Source organism: Triturus cristatus, chromosome 6, assembly GCF_964204655.1.
Source record: "Triturus cristatus chromosome 6, aTriCri1.1, whole genome shotgun sequence".
NCBI lineage: Eukaryota > Metazoa > Chordata > Amphibia > Caudata > Salamandridae > Triturus > Triturus cristatus.
The window spans coordinates 1,017,647,558-1,017,665,965 of NC_140589.1; the positions used below are offsets into that span (position 1 = coordinate 1,017,647,558).

Genomic DNA, 18,408 nt, shown 5'->3' on the forward strand with positions numbered 1-18,408 from the left:
ATTGTACAAAAATGGCCTGGCGCGGTATTGCTAAGCGACTACAAGTACCCATGCTGTATTTTGCACTGTTGGGAACGCAGAATCACCCAGATCTACCAGTAACACACAAGGCGAGCAGTCGGCAAATGCTCCGGAAAATCGGGGCGCTGATCTGGGAGAATCTATATAAAGGTGGAACTTTCCGCACTCGCGAGGCATTCTTCCGGGACTAACAACCAACCCCAATAGAGTTTCTAACATATATTATGTGAGTGGCTGCTTGACTGCATGTATCTGTGTGTGAGTGATGTCTGAGTGACTGTACAGGTGTGTCAGCGGGTGTGTGAGTGGCTCTATGGGAGAATAAGTGAATGTATGAGTGCCTATATGGGTGAATAAGTGGGTGTGTGAGTAACTGTATGGGTCTGACTGTGTTACTGGCTGCACTGGTGAATGAGTGAGTGGGTGTGACTGGCTGTATGGGTGAGTGAGTGGCTCCATGGATGAGTGAGTGGGGGTGTGAGTGGCTCTAAGGATGAGTGAGTGGGTGTGTAAGTGGCTTAATGGATGAGTGAATGGGTGTGTGAGTGACAGTGTGGGTCTGTGAATGGATATGTGAGTGGCTGTATGGATAACTAAGTGGCTGTGAGTTGCTATATGAGTAGCTGAGTGGTTGTTTGGTTGATTGGTGTGTGAGTGGTTGTATAGGTGAGTGAGCACACATGTGAGTATGGGTGTGTGAGTGGGTGTGTGAGCAGCTGTATGGGTGAGTGAGTGGCTCTGTGGGTGACTGTATGGATAGTGATTTACTGTGTGAGTAGGAGTATGGGAAGTGAGTGGCTGTATGGGTGAGTGGGTGTGTGAGTGGCTCTATGGATCAGTGAGTGGGTGTGTGAGTGGTTGTATGGGTGTGTGAGTGGTTCTGTGGATGATGACATCAGTGATGTCATTTGAGATATCAGTGGTCATGAGTGATGTAATATGTGAGGTCATAAGCAGTGCACTGTGAGGCGTAAGTTATAGTTAGCTCAGGTAACTATAACCGGTGAATTTCACTGGTTTGGTGTGAGTGAAATCTGTGGCTAACTATACCGTCCCTGTAACATTGTTTTTTTACAGTGAATATACATATTGCCTACTGGTGGTCGCCAGTAGGTACACTCTAACAAAAGGGTTTTTAGAAGTCAGGGAAATCACTACCCGGAACATAGTGATCGGCCGTGAAGGTTTCCTCGGTGTACTCACCGAAGATCTCCCAACTCGCTAGAATTATCGGTTCCTATGTAAGTCTTTTCCTTCACGGCGCCCCACAACGCAGACGACAGCTACCCTGCTTGCCTAATTTTGACTCCCGCACATTAGTGATTTTTTAAACTCTAGTCCACCATTACGGATCTGTGTGAGAGCGTGCCGGATGTTACTATCCACGGCACGTCTGATCCCATTTTAGCAACCCGGGTCAACCTGAATGTTTTAGCCCAGCCGGGTTGGAGTTATCACCGGCTGAGCGATGACCAAGAAACTCATCTTCTGTATACAGCCCTGAGGAAGCCGCGGAATTATTTTCCAAATACAACGAAACACGTGTTGGCTGGTTTTCTTCTGTTCGTTGGCTCTAAACTGAAGGAAAATTTAAAGACAGAACATTATTCAATACATCAGAAGATATTTCTCTCATTTATAACCATTACATTGTATTTCTTGTACTTACTCACATACTGTTTACCTACTATTATGTGTGCCTAGGTTGTTGTTTTTTGTCGCCAGTAGGTAGTTATAGTTAGGACCATGTTTCCATAGGAAAAGCGTTTTTGGATTTGCCTATAACTTTGACGCCTTTTTATCGAATTTTCACAAACCTTTCTCAAACAAGTGTGCCGGTGATTCTTGTCGCGCATGGAAAGTGTTGGGGTGATCTGTCAAGTGGGGGCAGGCGGTGTGGTGTCGAGAAAAAAAAGGGGGGGGGGGGTAAAAAAAACCCGGAGTTTCCCGTATTGATTTCCACAGACTCTTTAGACATGCCTGCAGCCCAAACCGCTACAAGGAATTACATCAAATTCAGCCGAAAGCTAGCTTTTGGTCCATGGATTGTGCTTTATGTGATTTGGTGAAAAGTAGTAGTTGTTGAGAAATGTAAGAAAATACAGTTAGGAAGTTTTGGCAGTCATGTTGGGACTCTGCCTCAGCCGAGTCCCCAAAAAATGTAGAAAAGAAAAGGGGGCAGGGTAGGAATACACTGACCATCAATCCTTGGGGTCCTCCAGCATATTTTTTAAATTGCAGTGAATTTGGGATATTCACATATTCACAGGGGGAAAAAAACACAGGTGCTTTTAATAACTCCCCTGGGTTGGCCTGGTTCCGAGGGGATACCAGAAAAATAGGAGGGGGCCACAATGAGCCCCTCCTCCTAGGGCTTATGAAAGCCCCTGGGACTGCCACCTCTTCGGGACATTAGTTTTTATGTATGCACGGGGCCGCTTCCCGGGCAATTGTTTTTAAGGTAATGGGGGGGTGGGGGGTGCCCAACAGCCCTGGGGTCAGCCACCTCCCTGGTGTACTTCAACAAGTATGCAGGTGCACGTGCCCCGGCGATAACCACCCTCCCCCGGGGGTAAAGATCAAATTAATATGGGTGGCCTGTAGGGCACTCCCGCAGTCCCGGTGACCAACACCTTCCCAGGGCAATTAATTCAAATGAAGGGCGGCCAAGTCCCCCCCCCCCCCGCCCGCAGCGATAGGGACCACTACCTACCTGGGGCTAAGTTGTACAATGGAGGGGAACGCGGGTCCCCTAAGGCCGGCTCCTGCTATGTCCCAGTGTGTGCATCCCTGGGATATAGCGGTTTGCTGTGACTTTATAGCTCCTGTTAAGTCATAGCAAACACTCTGCGTCAGCAAGCGAGAGCTGTGAAAATTCTCTCGCTTGATGGAGGCGGAGCTTTCGTCTGTTTCCCTGCCCAGTGTCAAGTGAGCAAGGAAACAGACAAATTGCTTTCAGAAAGAGGGAGCTGCATGTTTAGCAGCTCTCTGTGTGTGAAAGCAATGCCAGCTCCAGCAGCAGTCGGGAGCCGCTGGGGCCTTGAGGCTTCCCCCGCGGTCCCGGGGAAAGTGGAGAAAGGGGCAAAATAAAGGTCAGAAACAGGCAGGATAAAACCCAGCAAGAAGCAGAAAGAGGGGAAAATAAAGGTCAGCAAGAAGCAGAAAGAGGCAAAATAAAGGTGAAAGACGGGCAGAAAAAGGCAGAATAAAGGTCAGATTCGAGCAGACAGAGTTAGAATAAAGGTCAGAAACAAGCAGAAAGAGGCAAGGTCAGCAACGAGCAGTAAGAGGCAAAATAGTGGCCAGCAATGAGCAAAAAGAGGCAAAATAGAGATCAGCAACCAGCAGCAAGAGGCAAAATAAAGGTCAGAAACGAGCAGAAAGAGGCAGAATAAAAGGTCAGCAACAAGCAGTAAGAGGCAAAATAGAGGCCAGCCAGCAATGAACAGAAAGATGCAAAATAGAGGTTAGCAATGAGCAGCAACAGGTAAAATGAAGGACAACAATGAACAGAAAGAGACAAAATAGAGATACGTAACCAGCAGAAAGAGGCAAAATGAAGGACAGAAACTAGCAGAAAGAGGCAAAATACAGGTCAGAGTCAAGCAGAAAGAGGCAGAACAAAAGGTCAGCAGCAAGCAGAGAGATGCAAAATAGATGCAAGCAATGAGAAGAAAGATGCAAAATAAAGATCAGCAACGAGCAGTAAGAGGTAAAATGAAGGTCAGCAACGAGCAGAATGAGGCAAAATAGAGCTCAGAAAGAGGCAAAAAAGAGCCCAGAAAGAGGCAAAATAGAGCTCAGAAAGTAGCAGAAAGAGGCAAAATAAAGGCCAGCAAAAATTAGAAAGAGGCCAAATAGAGGTCAGAAACAGGGAGAAAGGTAAAACTGAGGTCAGAAACAAGCAGAAAGAGCCAAAATAGTGGTCAGGAACGAGCAGAAAGGCAAAACAGAGATCATAAATGACCAGAATTAGCCAATATAGGGTACGAAACAAGCCGTAAGAGCAAAATAAAGGATCATACTAATCTTAAAGTAGGATTTTGACCGAACCATGCCAGAACATTTTGTTTGGCTCTGAAGTGCTTTGGGTACGTTGAAAAACCAATGACACCATGTCTTCACTCGCCTTCCCCTTTCTAATACTCCAAAGACTGCCCCTGTTATCAAATAGTCATCACCAAATAGGTATTGCTTTAAACGGGCACGTAAATACAACCATTCACAAAAGCTACATACATGGGTTAAATGCACAAAGGCCCATTGTTTTAAAGCCTGCCATGTGGCTTATCAATGTTGGGAAATCATAACTGCTGGGGAAAAAGCAACAAAGGATTGGATTTTTACTTAGAATGCATATGTGACAAACATAACTGTTTTGCATCTGAAAAGTACAGCAATGTTATGACTATTTATACGGCACTCATATCACCCGGTAGGGTATCCTGGCACATGATACAGTTGAAGCTGTCCCGCCTGAAGCCAACTGCAAGAGCCAGGTTTTCAACTTCTTGCTGAACTTTGTGATGGAGCTGGCAGCTTAGATGTAGTTGAGGAGGTTGTTCTAGGCTTTAGGGTCCAAGTAGAAAAAGGTATGGCGTTTGTCTCTGGCTCAGTTGATGCACGGGACGTGGGTGAGAAGGTTCAACAAGTGGAGGAGCCTGGTAGGTGTGTGTGTAACTGGGTGTGGCAATTGAGATATATGGGGCCTTGCTTGTGTCGTGCCTTGTAGGTGTGTGAGGAACTTGAAGAGGACGCGTTTGTGGATCGCGAGCCAATTGAGCTTCTTGAGGAGCTTGGATATGTAACAGTGGAATGGGAGTTTGTGAGTGAGTCTGGCTGCTGCATTCTGTATGACTTGGAGTCTTCTGGTAAGTTGAGAGGTGATGATGACTTACATGGTGAAGTCATAGTCCATCCTGCAATTGATCGGGGGAAGGGGGGGGGGGGTGACAACCCACAGGTATACAACAAGATTTAAACCTATCTTTGCAGTCCACCACTGTGCCGAGTAGTTGGAAACAGGCTAAACTTTTACCACTTTTACAAAAAACCTCACTTGGTCCGACTAAATTAACTAGCTATCGCCCTATTTCTCTTCTCCCGCTATGGCTTAAGCTTGTGAGAAGGTGGTTTTCCGACAACTGGAAGCGTATGTGGAATCATCTGGCCTTCTTCACCCTGCTCAGTCTGGGTTTAGGTCATCCTACAGTACAGAGTCTGCGTTGGTAGAGGTGGCCGAGGCTATTCGGGAGTGCCTTGACGCGAGAGGCAGAGCAGCTTTGGTCTTACTCGATCTCTCTGCCGCCTTCGATACAGTCCCCCACCGGCTTCTTCTATGTCGCCTGTCAAACATTGGTATTGCTTTTCCCGCCTGGGATTGGATAAAATCCTTCCTGGTGGATCGGTCCCAGCAGGTATGGATGCCTCCCTTTTCCTCTACGGTGAGGAAGGTGTCTACAGGTGTCCCGCAGGGCTCTACCTTGAGCCCTCTGCTTTTTAATATTTACCTAACCCCTCTGATCTTTTTGGCAGAGGAGTTGGGTGCTAAAATAATTGCATATGCGGATGACACGCAACTCCTTTTCACATGGAAAGATTCTGATTTGTCAACGGTGGCTGCACAGAACTGTCTTTTAGCAGTTTTTAGGTGGCTGGTTTCCGCCCAGTTGAAATGTAACGAAGATAAGTCAGAGGTTCTTCTGTATGGTCAATTTCCATCTAATTTCAGAGAATCTCTGTGGCCATCTGATTTCCCTCGGCCGACCTCGGTGGATGTCTCTGTGAAAAATCTGGGGGTTTGGTTTGCAGAAGACCTTCGATTCACCCATCAAATTAATAAACTGGTTGGAATGTGTTTTGGCATCCTTAAGTGACTTAGAAGGTTCCTGCCGCTGTTGCCTCAGCCAGTTAAGGAAACTGTGGTTCGTGCCCTTATCCTTTCCCGCCTTGATTATGCAAATGCTTTGTATCTCGGAATTCCATGGTACTCACTTAATAAATTGCAGACTATACAGAATGCGGCAGCCAGACTCCTATTTAACATCTCAGGTAGACTTAGCGTCAAAAAACAACTGCGCGATCTGCACTGGCTGCCTGTCTTCCAAAGAGTGCAATTTAAAGCTTTGACTTTGGCGCATAGAGCACTGCATAACGTCGGTTCTCTATATATACAAAAGCGTTTTGCCTTTTATGTCCCGAATAGAGTGCTGCGGTCCGCCTCCCTGCGACGGCTACTGATCCCTCGCTTTCGCAGGGCCCGCTTGGGTGGCCAGTCTTTCAGTTAAAACAGCCATCGCATGGAACGCTCTGCCTCTGAAGCTTCGAGTCATTCAAGATGTTAGGCTTTTCAAAAAACAATTGAAAACTTTTCTATTTTCGGACCCGCTCTAATTTGGCCTTCCCACTGCGTTTCCCTTCAGTTTCCGCACCAGGACACTTTCGAGTATTAGTGCGCGCTATAAGTCTACTATAACATAACATAACAAATTAACACTTTTATGAAGAGTTTCAGCAAGTGAACACATGTGGGGGTGACGTGATCTGATTGGACATAGAGATTTGATCCCTAAGTCCTGGACAAAATTGAAGGGCTGGCTTTAGCTTTGAGTGCCACCAGGTAGAGTACCAAGGAGAATATAGTCCCTCGTGCATCTGAATAGAAGCCCTTCAAGGAAGGCGGAGTGATACAAAGGGCCAAGAGCATGAGGCAAGACAAAAATATTCCTCTCAGTGGAGCCAAACACCACTCTTGATATATTTAAAAGAATTAGTAAAATATATGTCTTGCAGGCATCTGGGTTGTCAGGGCCGATCTATTAAATGTGACGTTAAATACTCAGCTGCACCCAAGTTTACTATTTGAGCCATGTTACGCGAAGAAAAGGCAAAACAAATGAACAAGGTAGTGAAAGCCTTATCTTTTTTTATTTTAACAAATATCTAGAAGTGAGAGTAAGATAGGATACCAGAACCAACAGAAATAGTAAATATTAAAGCACCTATTTCTTTCCAGAAACCAGTTTTGACGTGTCAATGCCGCAAATGAGTCAAAGCATTATACGGTCAAAGTAACGAAAGACAGACGAAAAACAGCATGACTCCCACACTGAAGAGTTGACTCACAATGTTCAAACCACATTGCATCAGAAAGCAAGATAATTCATGAACGAGAAGGACAGTATGCCCTGCCACAGAAACAGTTCAGGTTCACAGAGAAAATTAGCTTCCAAATTCAAATGGTGCCAGAACAATTATTAACTTCTACTCATAAACGAGGCCAGATAGGATTTAGACTAAAGACTAATTATCGTAAATATAAAAAAGGCACAGGAAGGACAGCATAATGCTTAAGGAATCTTAGTCAATCACAAAAATTCTGAATAGCATTCGAAATTAAAGAGTTTATTTTGTGCAATTCATTTGTTTTATTAGGCGTTCTCAAACTCCTTGAACATTATAGGACACTGATGTGAATGTTTGAATAACAAATGATAGACTCTGCACCTATTTATGTTAACGAGATCAAAAAAGGTGAAAAGACATTAAATTAGATGATCCGAGCATGAGGTAGTGAGCATAATGAGGATTCTGAAGGGCAAACTGGTTATTGAATTCATATTTGTATTAAGAAGCTTTTTTTTCAGTGCCTTCACTAAGCAACGAAAGAAACCGTGCATGCCAGGATATACGGTAGAGCCGACTTTCAGATAGGCCCTTTCTGGTGGTGGTTTCACCTAGCACCCATTGATTTAATTGACCTTCTAAAAGATTTGAAGACAAGAGAACACCATCTATCAGGGTAGATGAGACACCTAAAAGTCAATCGTCTAAGGAGTCCATGTTATAGGACCACTTCTTTAGCTATTAACTCAGCACAATTACTGAAAGATGGTGGCACGCTTTACAAGGATCAACAAACCAAAATACAAATAAGACTTGGAAGACATTTCCACTAGCTTAATCTGCATCCGGGAAAATTACCAATTTTGGACTTAAAAGGTTGGGTGATGGGAAGAGCAAAGTTATCTGCAATCGCACCCCTAATATATTTTTTCTGCACTGTGGCATTCTTAAGTGATAAGTCAATGATGGCAAATCCTGCTTGTTTGAATAATTTGGGAAGTCCTGCAACTGCGCTGGACAGAAAGTTGTTTGGAACTTTATGACTTTATAACAGCATCACTGTCCTGTACGAAGTTAACCAGAAAAATGTAAATCACAAGCAATAATGTATTCATCTCAATAAAAATGAGTGTTCATAATTTGCTACAGAAGCCATCTCTGTAACCCAACGGTAAACCAGGTTGATATACAGTTTAAGTGTGCTTCTTTGTGGCAAAAAGTGTGTGAATTCAGTACACATGGAATGTACACTTCACACAGGAGTGAGATCGTGCAGGCCATTACGCATAACAAAAGAGGCATTAGCATGGCTTTTTAATTAGCAAGAACATGGCGAGGAAGGAGGCTAGAGACTGGCAAAAGTCTAGCAGTGAAATCCCTTTGTTTTCATTACCGTGAAAAATGTATTGTACGACTAGAAAATCCAATGGGAACTGGACATGTTCATTGTAAGCTAGTAAGTGTTTCCGAAACGGGGCACTTCCTAAATATCATATAATTTGAAGTGGAGCAAGGGTATAGTTGTACCTCAATAAGTTATATATTTTTTTGTTTGTTTTCCCTTATTTTAGGCAGCTTACGTATGTTTTTTCACAAAATGAGTTTTAATGCCTAGAAGGACAACTGCTAAAGACCTACTACTTTTAGCTGGCAAAAAGACCATACATGGTTAATGAAAATCATGTTCTATTTTTCAAAAGTAGTGTAAAACAGCTTTACAGAAAGTCAAAACTATGACAAAAAGATGCAAAGGTACTTTGTCCAGACAGCAATAGATGCTCATGCAGCCAATTGTAATATACGGTCATGTTAAGGTAGCTGTTTCATCCCCACTTTTTGGATCATCAAAAGCCTTCTCCAGGTTCTGGTGAGCACTACCCAATAAACTATTCCTTTGTCATGAATAAGCAAAATATTTTTTTTTTGCTATTGGCATAAATCAACACAAATGTGATATACAAGAATTTGAATAGTGTCAAATAGTGCATAGGCAGTAGGCTGTTCATTAAAGGTATTATTCACATGTCAGATTGCCAACATTGCGGTGCATTTTTTTTAAACTAAAAAAATACACTCACTACATAACTTGGCGAGGTACAGACATTTAAATTCTAGTGCAAATCCTAGGCTCCTTATGCACTAGAGTACTGTTATTCAACTACAAGTACTCTTTCACAACCTGCAATACTTATGCTATTGCTGTAGACATCTCTGAAGGTAGAAAGATCAAATAGAACTCTGTAGTGTGCTTTGATTTTCAACAGAATTCACCTATCTTTTGTCCAGGTAGAGAGAAACTGCACATACAATTAGTGGCGCTGCTTAACACTAACAGACAGCTATGCTTTCACCCTGTGTGAAATGGTAGTGTGAATATTGTTGTAATTTCTAGACCTCAGTTCACGACACAATTTCCCTACAAAATAAAAAGATGGGTGGTCTCGAAGAATTTATGGCAAGAAACCTGTCAGCCTCAAGGAGATTCTAATATTGGTAGAGGAGAGTAAAACATCGGTTAAAAAAAAAAAGTGGTTTAACCAAGTGGTGGTGCAGAGGTCCCAGCTATTAAGTGCTGTTTCAGTTGTGTGGGGACTGCTTGACTGTCTACAGCCCGAGAGGCACAATGTCCCCAGAACCTCTCCTTTGGTTGTTCCAGGAATTGAAAAACTGGTTCTATAGTATTAAAACGTCTGGGTCGTGAACTAAAGACCTTGGTTTCGGTTACTCAACAGAAGGTACAAGCAGTCAGGAAAAATTCTTACATTTTAGAAAGAAATCTGCTCCAAGATGAACGTAGACAGTTGCAACAGAAATCTTCCTGCCAGAAAGCGAGTAATAATGCAATGGAGAGAAAGGAATTATTCAACCAGGCAATGAAGACAGAAAACAGGCAGCCTAATTGGTGAACCACGGCATTCCAAACACTGCAATGAACCAACATATGAAGTGCTCAATTCTCTGCTGAGAACTTCACATAATTTTCCAGCTCATCTTAGCATGACAAGCTCAAAAGAAATTGTCACAGATATGTAATGACTGTAAATTGACCACTAGTACACAGACAAGTCACTTGCCCAATTCATTTTCTACGCATAGATACACCTATATTTAGTCGTCTGAGGTTTACCTTGTGTCCACAAATATTGTGTTGGAACTCAGTAAAAGGAATCTATAAGTGTCTACACCTGATCTATTTCCAAAGTGTTGTCTTTGCGATTTCTTGCAGTGCAGGGGGGAGATGGTATGTAATATCAGCACTTAGGGGGTGATTACAATGGCGGACCGACTTCAGTCAAGTCTGCCATCGTATCGGGAAGTGGGACCGCCCACCTAAAAGGCCGCGCTCCCACAGGGGAAATTACGATGTGACCACCAGCACGGGAGTCGCACCGTCTATATTTTACATTGCGGTGGGTGCTGCTAGCAGCAGCACCCGCCACAATGTAAAAACGGCACATGTTACATTTCCCTGCACTATGTGGCAGGCATCATGCAATGCCTGCCACATGTGCAGGGAAATGTAGGGGGGCACCATAGGCCCCCACCAAAAGCAAAGTGCCCGGGGGAAAGGGCGCCTGCTATGGGCCCCCAAAGTCCATCCCCACCAGACTTTCCATGACGGGTGAACCGCTATGGAAAGGCTGGCGGGGATGGACCATCATAATCCCTACGGCGGTGCCTGGTAGGCACTGCTGCCATTTCAGGGATAGGGAGGCCCTCTGCAGCACCGACGGGCTCAAGGAACCTGTCGGATGTGTGGTGGTCGGAGTTTCCTACCACCACAGCCCGCCTTAATAATATGGCGGCAGAAAATGGCCTCATAGTGGCGGTAAACCCGCCACCGACAGCCTGTCGGAGGCGGGTTCACCGCCATCATAATGAGCCCCTTAGTGTCATAGTCAATTTTATTGTATGGTTAATTAAAACCTTAACAAACAAGCATAAAAACTACAAGTGTTCAGCACACAAGACTTAAAACAGCCCAATATTGGGACATGCAGAACAATATTCAGCACACAAATATTAAAACAGTCCATTGTAAAGACTGAAAGACCAATACAAAATGCCAAGTGCAAAGCAGCATTTTTAATAGGTCCCATGAAAATCGGGGAGACTTTATAGCTCAATCAGTCGAGCGATGAATAAGCGCAATCACAAACTAGACAGGGAGTATATCACTTGCTTTCCAAGACCAAAACCAACCCAATTTAAAAACACACAGTACAATCGAAATGCAAAGTTTAACAGCTCCCAAACCAACTCATTGTAAAAGCAGACAATACAATCTAAAACACTGAGTGCAAAAGAGCAATTTTGAATGATGACACAATGTGAAAGCAAACGGAACAATATACAGTGAAAAGTGCCAAGCAGCATTTTTGATCAGTGCCACATAGATCAGGCAGTCTTTGTGGCTCGCTCAAGAGAGCAGTGTGCAAAGAACAATAACAAAGTAACCATAACTATCCCGTTTTAAAGCCCACCGGCCAATTTTAAAGCACACGGTACAATAAAGAGTGCCATACCCAAGACAAGGTTTTTGCACTCTGCCGTATAGTTGGGGGCGTTTTTCAGCACAAACCAGCCCATTATAAAAACAGGCAATATCTGATTACATGAAGTATTAAAGGTTTTGTTTGTGTCGTGCTGAGGGAAGAAATGCAATGTCATGTAAAAAGTCTAGGTGAGTTGCAGCACTTAGCATCTTGCAAATTAGCCGCTGCCATCCGGAGCTATGACATTTAATACGGTGTTGGTAGGATTCAGACTGGCTATTACTGCCTGCTGGCAACTGCGAACTCCTAAGCGAACAAAATCACTTCGAAGAAGAATTTTGTTTTGCTGCAACAAGGAAGGACAGATGCATAAAATGTGAATTAAGGTTCCCTTTTCTGGCTGCAGAGACTGTGTCGTAGAGTTCTGGGTAGAGCCGTGCCAGGAGGTGAGCTCGCATATTCTACTCTCCCAGTCTTAGTGCCACTGACCTGGCCATTATCCACAGAGGTCTGCCCAGGGAGTATAGTTCAGTTGTTTGCTAGGTGTAGTAGTTGATTATTGACCATGAACGGAAGTACTTGCTCAGTGTAGCCATTTCCTCTAGAATTAGCACTTTGCGATTTTGCCTAACATTGTAGAATTTCTACTAGCTCTTTTTCCAAAACATGAAGTATGTGAAATGCAACTGTAAATGTGTGAAATGTAAAGAGTTTATGTAAAACCAAACTGCAACCCCCACTAGATGCACCCTGCATCTTGTACAGCATTCTCTTGCTCATTAGCCAACTCTGCGCTGTTTAAGTACTAATATATGCATATAGTGAAGGACTGGGATTGATCATTTACTGTTTTATTCAAAAAAGTGACTTCAAATCCTGCGATCCCTATGCCAGTTACATCTGTACAGTGTAGATCGCAATAATCAACCAAGATATAGATATATATTTTTAAACCATCATTTTATGACATTGCTATGATCTTAATGTTATGGTTTCCTATGAGCACAGCCTAAAGCTCCCAATTCTTCCCTATGTATAGAATCAACCCTTGCTTTACACTGCTATCTTAAAAAGCATCTTCTATATTTCTAAAATTCAGCATGAAAACTGAGTTACTCAAAACTTCTGATTGTCACCTTTCCTTTTCTCTTTCAAGTGACCCTTTCCTGAACTCCACTCTTCCCGTGCCACTCCTCTCTGATCACAACCCATGTTTGTCTTAATCTTCAATAAAGTATTTTTGCAAGTTGCCCACAAACTCAGTTCAAAAACCACAACCTCTTTGTTCTTGAAAGTCATGCACCTGCAACCAAACCGTACCCTGTCTCACCTAGAACACCAATTAACCCCACCAACCATCTGCATGAACATGCCTCCTCTTCTGGTGCAACTAATCGTCACACTAAACTCGTTTTTTATTTAATCTACCACAAAGAAACTGGAGTGAATGCATGGAATGGTTTGCTTGAATGCACAAACCTAATCCCTATAATTCACAATAACCTATGACACTGGATTATGCACTAACCTTGGGTTTCAGACCAGCACGCTGTCCCGCTTAAAGCACTTAAATGCCTCATGAGGGGCAGCAAGCACTATATAAACAAGATTACAAAATTATTTTGCCAAGACAGTCTTTTGTTTCAAAGTGGCAATTGCCTAGCTACAAAGTAGACAGCCTTGCCCAGACACGCTACTCGTAGTGAGCGACGAAATACATTTCATTATCCTTTGAGGGCAAAGATACTTGTATGCGGTCTTATGAGAGCTGGTTATGTAGTCTTTATCCTCACCCTCCCACAGCTCAAACTGCATCATTGTTTGGGAAGTGCGAGAAAGGGGTTGTAACACCGCAGAACCAGTGTTTTTCCTTTGATAACTTTTTTTATTTTCAACAAGAACTGCCCGATAATGCTAACCAATAAAATTACACACGGCCTAGGTACATTGGCCTAAGTAAAGCACTTTCAAGCCTCGTCAGGGGTAGTACATTTTATATACATGCAATTACAACTACATTAGGCGGGATAAACATGACAACAGAATGTTTGGGAGGGGGGTACGTTGAGGGTCTGTCTTAAGTAGACTTAGTTTACTGTAGTGCAGTACACAAGTCTGAGATGTGGTGAATAAAAATGTACAAAATTGTGCTGAGCTCTGATCGCCATGATTAAGCGGAGTCCACATCTTGGCCTCCAGATGTGAAAGAAACAGCCCTCCTTTGATTGGAAAAGAGGCGTATCAGTGGCCCTCAAGAGGCAGTAATATTATCAGCATACATTGAGTGCTCCCACTTTAGTCAGGATGAGTTAAGTATTGTTAAAATAAATGTCAAGAATTCATGGTGGACACACTATTTATTATATACAAAATATCATAAAACAGAGTGAGCTTAAGTTATTCTATCCTGGAGGGAACAACTACAGAAGAAAGACTGCTTGGTGCCCCACTGGCTTGATCACAAAGAAGGAAGGATTTTAAAGCACATTTTGGACATATTTGGCATCAGTAAACTAGAGCTACAAGATGATCAGAGCTAACATTGTCCGCAGCCTCACGCCTTGGAGCGGCTGTGCCGGGTCACTCACATTAACAGCAGTTACACTGCCACATGTGACAGGAATGCCGGGCCGAGCCATCTTTTGCCAGCAAGCTGCTGCCAGGGACCGGGCAGTGATCCTGTACTCAGTTTCTGCAGACAATTGGAATCGCAGTCCAACAAATAAGAAGGCTATGGAATTCGGCCTTTTTTATTTTGTGTATCTAGAACAAAACTTCTGCTGCCAGCATAAGACTGAGTAGCTCCATGTGAGCATGAAACAGCAGCTTTTAGTGCCATACAAATCCTCCATGAAAAGTCTACAGCAGCAGTCCACACCAAAGCATACAGCAACATTTTTAATACAGCTATCTGCAAAGACACTACGCACAATCGTCTTAAACATATGGCTCTATGTTCTGTTGTCATCTACGGAGGTATTTTTAGGTCTAACCTAGGCAGCACATGTCTGTCTCTTCGAGACAAGCTGTATCTACTCTGTGGGTCTAGAGCCCGCCCATCACTTTTAATTTGTTGCTTTGCGTGTCCTTCGCAAAGGCTTGCTTCCCTGTGGTCAATGTTTGCTATATGTCCCTTCTTTTTGTGTGTCAACCCCTCCTATGGCGCATTGCCCAATTACTTGTAGTGTTGCCCTTTTATGCTTGTAGGTTTGTTTAAGCGCACTACATTTTTCCTTTGTTTCTGCCCGCGTTTTCAAATTGTCAAACGCAGCGGCATTTGTCATTTTGTGTCTGTTCCGTATATTGTTTTCAATCTGCATTTTTTAGGGTTTGGCCATTGTTTCCTTTTGTTTACAACAGGCGGAGACTCAAATCTGGTTCCCCAGTTACAAAGTCAGCAGCTCTCGATGTTACCCCACATCCTCTCAGACCGAGATCAAATGCCAGATGATGTTTTTTCTCTGACTTCAAAGTGATTGATTAAATGCCAGTGTCACTGGTGCTTGGGGTGCATTGCTGCTTAGTTTACATTCTTCAAGCCCGGAAATCTTCTCCCACCTCCCTTCTCGTCTAAACTTGTCAATGTTTTTGTGTAGTGCTTTGATCCTGGGTTACCTACTTCTGGGCAATTTCAGTTTCTGCACATTAGCGAGCGGAGGTCCAGAATTGCTAACTTGAAAAGCAAACTTGTTTTGCTGACCCTATTCATTTTGGATGTCGTTCTCGTTATCACTGTGCTTCTTAACGGGTTGTGCTGTCCCTGGGTATAACCTTTGCCACTGATTGGTCAACAGCTTTTAAAGCTCTCCTGTTACTGTATGACTAGTGCTCAGTTTCTAGTAGAGGCTTGTTGGCATTTACATCTGCATTACTGCTCTTTGTCTGGATCTTTGCCTTATGTCACCCATCTGTGTGAGGTAACTGGATTATGTTATGCAATATGGGGATGCTGGGGAATCAGTTCAGTCAAGGCGGTTGATGGAGTTGGAGGGTACTGTACTGTAAGGAATAAAGCTACTATCTTGAATCTACTTTCTGGCGTTAAAGTGAATTCAACAAGTGGTGATGAGCTGGAGCAACACCTGTTACCCCTTTCACTAATACAGCACAGGAGCGGTGTTGTCTCCTACCGAACCCGAAGTTCTTCTCTACATTTGGAACTGCACTGTGTGTCTTCTTGGTTCCAAAATTTGGATGAGCTGTATTGGTCACTGGTACTGTATTTTACTTTTATTTTCACCAAGAGTGCGCTGTTACATGTGCTGACTGGAGCGTGTGAGGGCAGTTTAGCTTTATGCGGCGGCTGTTCATTCAAAGAGACTGTGCCTTTTCCTCGTGTGTGTCTATGAAGTTCCACGCTTGATCGAGCGGCTTCCCGCAGATTTTTTACAACAATACACAGTTTTGCAATGCTATTTTGATGTCATGACAGAGCCACGACCGTTTCTATAATGTTTCAAATTACCCCTCGCACGCTGCCTCTCTTTCACGTGCTTGCGACAGCAGAAAAGAGGGGCTCTACCATACCGTTCGTCTGTGGAGTCATTCGTCTTCTACACTCCACAACGACGCGCCTCCTTTTGGCATTGTTCTCGGAGAAGGCAACGAGGTCATCACGCTCTACCTGTGCTCCGAGTGAAGACTAGTGTGCGTCCTGTATTGGTCTGGTGTTCTTTAGGATTTCCTGTCACGCTCATCACGCTCTACCTACGATTCACAGGAAGACTAGAGCTCGTACGGAATGCAGTCTTTTGGTGGTTTCCTTCAAACCTGTGAGGCCATTGTGTTCACTACGCGTTTCTTCTAAAACACCAGAGCGCATGGTGGTTCAGTGATTTGCACACTTGCAAGATGCAGATTGTTTCTATGATTTGCACACATACGAAGTGAAGATTGTTTTGGTGATTTGCACACTTGTCTGGTGCGGATTGTTTCTGTGATTTGCACACTCTTGTTTTGTGCAGATTCTCACGTGCAGATTTTTTCTGTGATTTGCACACTCTTGTTTTGGGCAGATTCTTACAGTGATTTGCACACTACTTCAAGTGGAGTTTGTGTTTCCAACGTTTATGCACTATTCCGTGATTTGTACTCCCTTATTTATACATATTCTCACCGTGATTTGTACACCACATTAACCTAAGATTGTGGTTTTGTGTCATTCGTCTTCAACCATGGAGTTTCAGCCTCCAACTAAGTTTCTGCAGAACAAGGGGGGTTCACCCATTCCTTGGATGCGTTGGAAAGAAGAGTTTTTGACATACATGCAGGCTCTTGATGATGATGATATGTCTAATGAGCGCAAGAGAAATATCCTCCTGCGTTGTTTGGGTTAAGAAGGACAGTTGATCTTTCGCACTCTACCACCGATTCCTATGGAGCGGGAGGGTGATGATCAGGAAGTTAATGTTTTTCAGGAGGCACTGTTAAGGTTGGAGAATAGGTTCAAACCAACAGCTAGTGCGGCTCAAGTTTTACACCAGAGCACAAGGGAGTGAGGAGAGTTTTGATGCCTTTCTAACTGCTTTGAGGGAGTTATCGTTACATTGCAATTTTGGAGTGATAACTGATCAGATGATCAGGGATCAAATTATAGTGCATGTGAAAAGTAGGATAGTGCAAGAACAATTGTAGGTCATGGGGGATCCAATGCTGCAGGATGTGATCTCCACGGCCAAGGCTTTGGAACAATCTGAAAAGTGGATGAAATCTGTGCATGTGTCAGAGAAAGTCAACAAAGTCAACAAACAACCATCACTCTGATACATTTTGGAACTTCTCAATGCATCCCTAATGGAGTCTTTCGTCCCTTCGGACTGGAAGCATGCAATGGTCGTTCCACTATTAAAAAAAGCCAACTCTGACCCGGCGCTCCCCTCAAACTATCGGCCAATCTCGCTGCTTCCTGCTCTCGCAAAGGTTTTGGAGAGACACATTAATAGCCAACTATCTAAGTTCATCGAAACAAGCAGATTTCTTCATCCTTCCCAGTCCGGCTTCAGGACCGGTTATTCTACCGAGACCACACTTTTAGGGGTCACTGAAATGCTGTGACAGAATCTTGATGCAGGTGACACTATGGCTCTGGTGCTATTGGATTTAAGCGCTGCCTTTGATACGGTTTCCCATGCCGTACTCATAAAGACCCTCCAATCCACTGGTGTAACTGGCGCTGCTCTGAGCTGGCTTATTTCCTTTCTCACAAACCACACCTTTCGGGTTTTCTCATCCTCGGCCAACTCTAAAGTCTATTCCTCACCATATGGGGTTCCACAGGGATCTATTTTCAGCCCCCTGTTATTTAACATTTATGTTAGACTCCTGGCAGCTATCGCAGAGGAATCTGGGTTGTCGCTATTCTCTTATGCTGACGACACCGAGATCATCTTCTCTCTCTCAGCTGGTAAGACCACCGAGCCTTCTGCTCTTAGGACGGGGCTCAGCAAAGTGGCGTCCTGGATGCACACCAACTTTTTAAAACCGAATAGCGATAAAACTGAGGTTCTGGTTCTTGGCAAAGATAGAGTCCTATGGGGTCCCCAACATTGGCCCACAGAAATGGGTACGTTCCCGCAACCTTCCACCCAGGTTCGCAACCTTGGATTTATCATCGACGATTCATTATCCATGCGTCAACAAGCTACCAAGGTTGCGGCAACATGCTTCACCATTGTGAAATGGCTGAGGAAGATTGTGTGGATGCTACCTGGCCCCACCCAGAGAACCGTAGTCCAGGCCCTTGTTACATCTAGGCTGGATTATGGGA

General features: G+C 43.8%; 1 protein-coding gene across 4 annotated transcripts in view; it reads right to left on the reverse strand.

The window, feature by feature from the left end:
- BCL2L11 (BCL2 like 11) overlaps positions 1–18,408 on the reverse strand; it is a 178,868-nt gene that overhangs the window by 146,349 nt on the left and 14,111 nt on the right. The gene's annotated exons all lie outside the window — the stretch shown is intronic.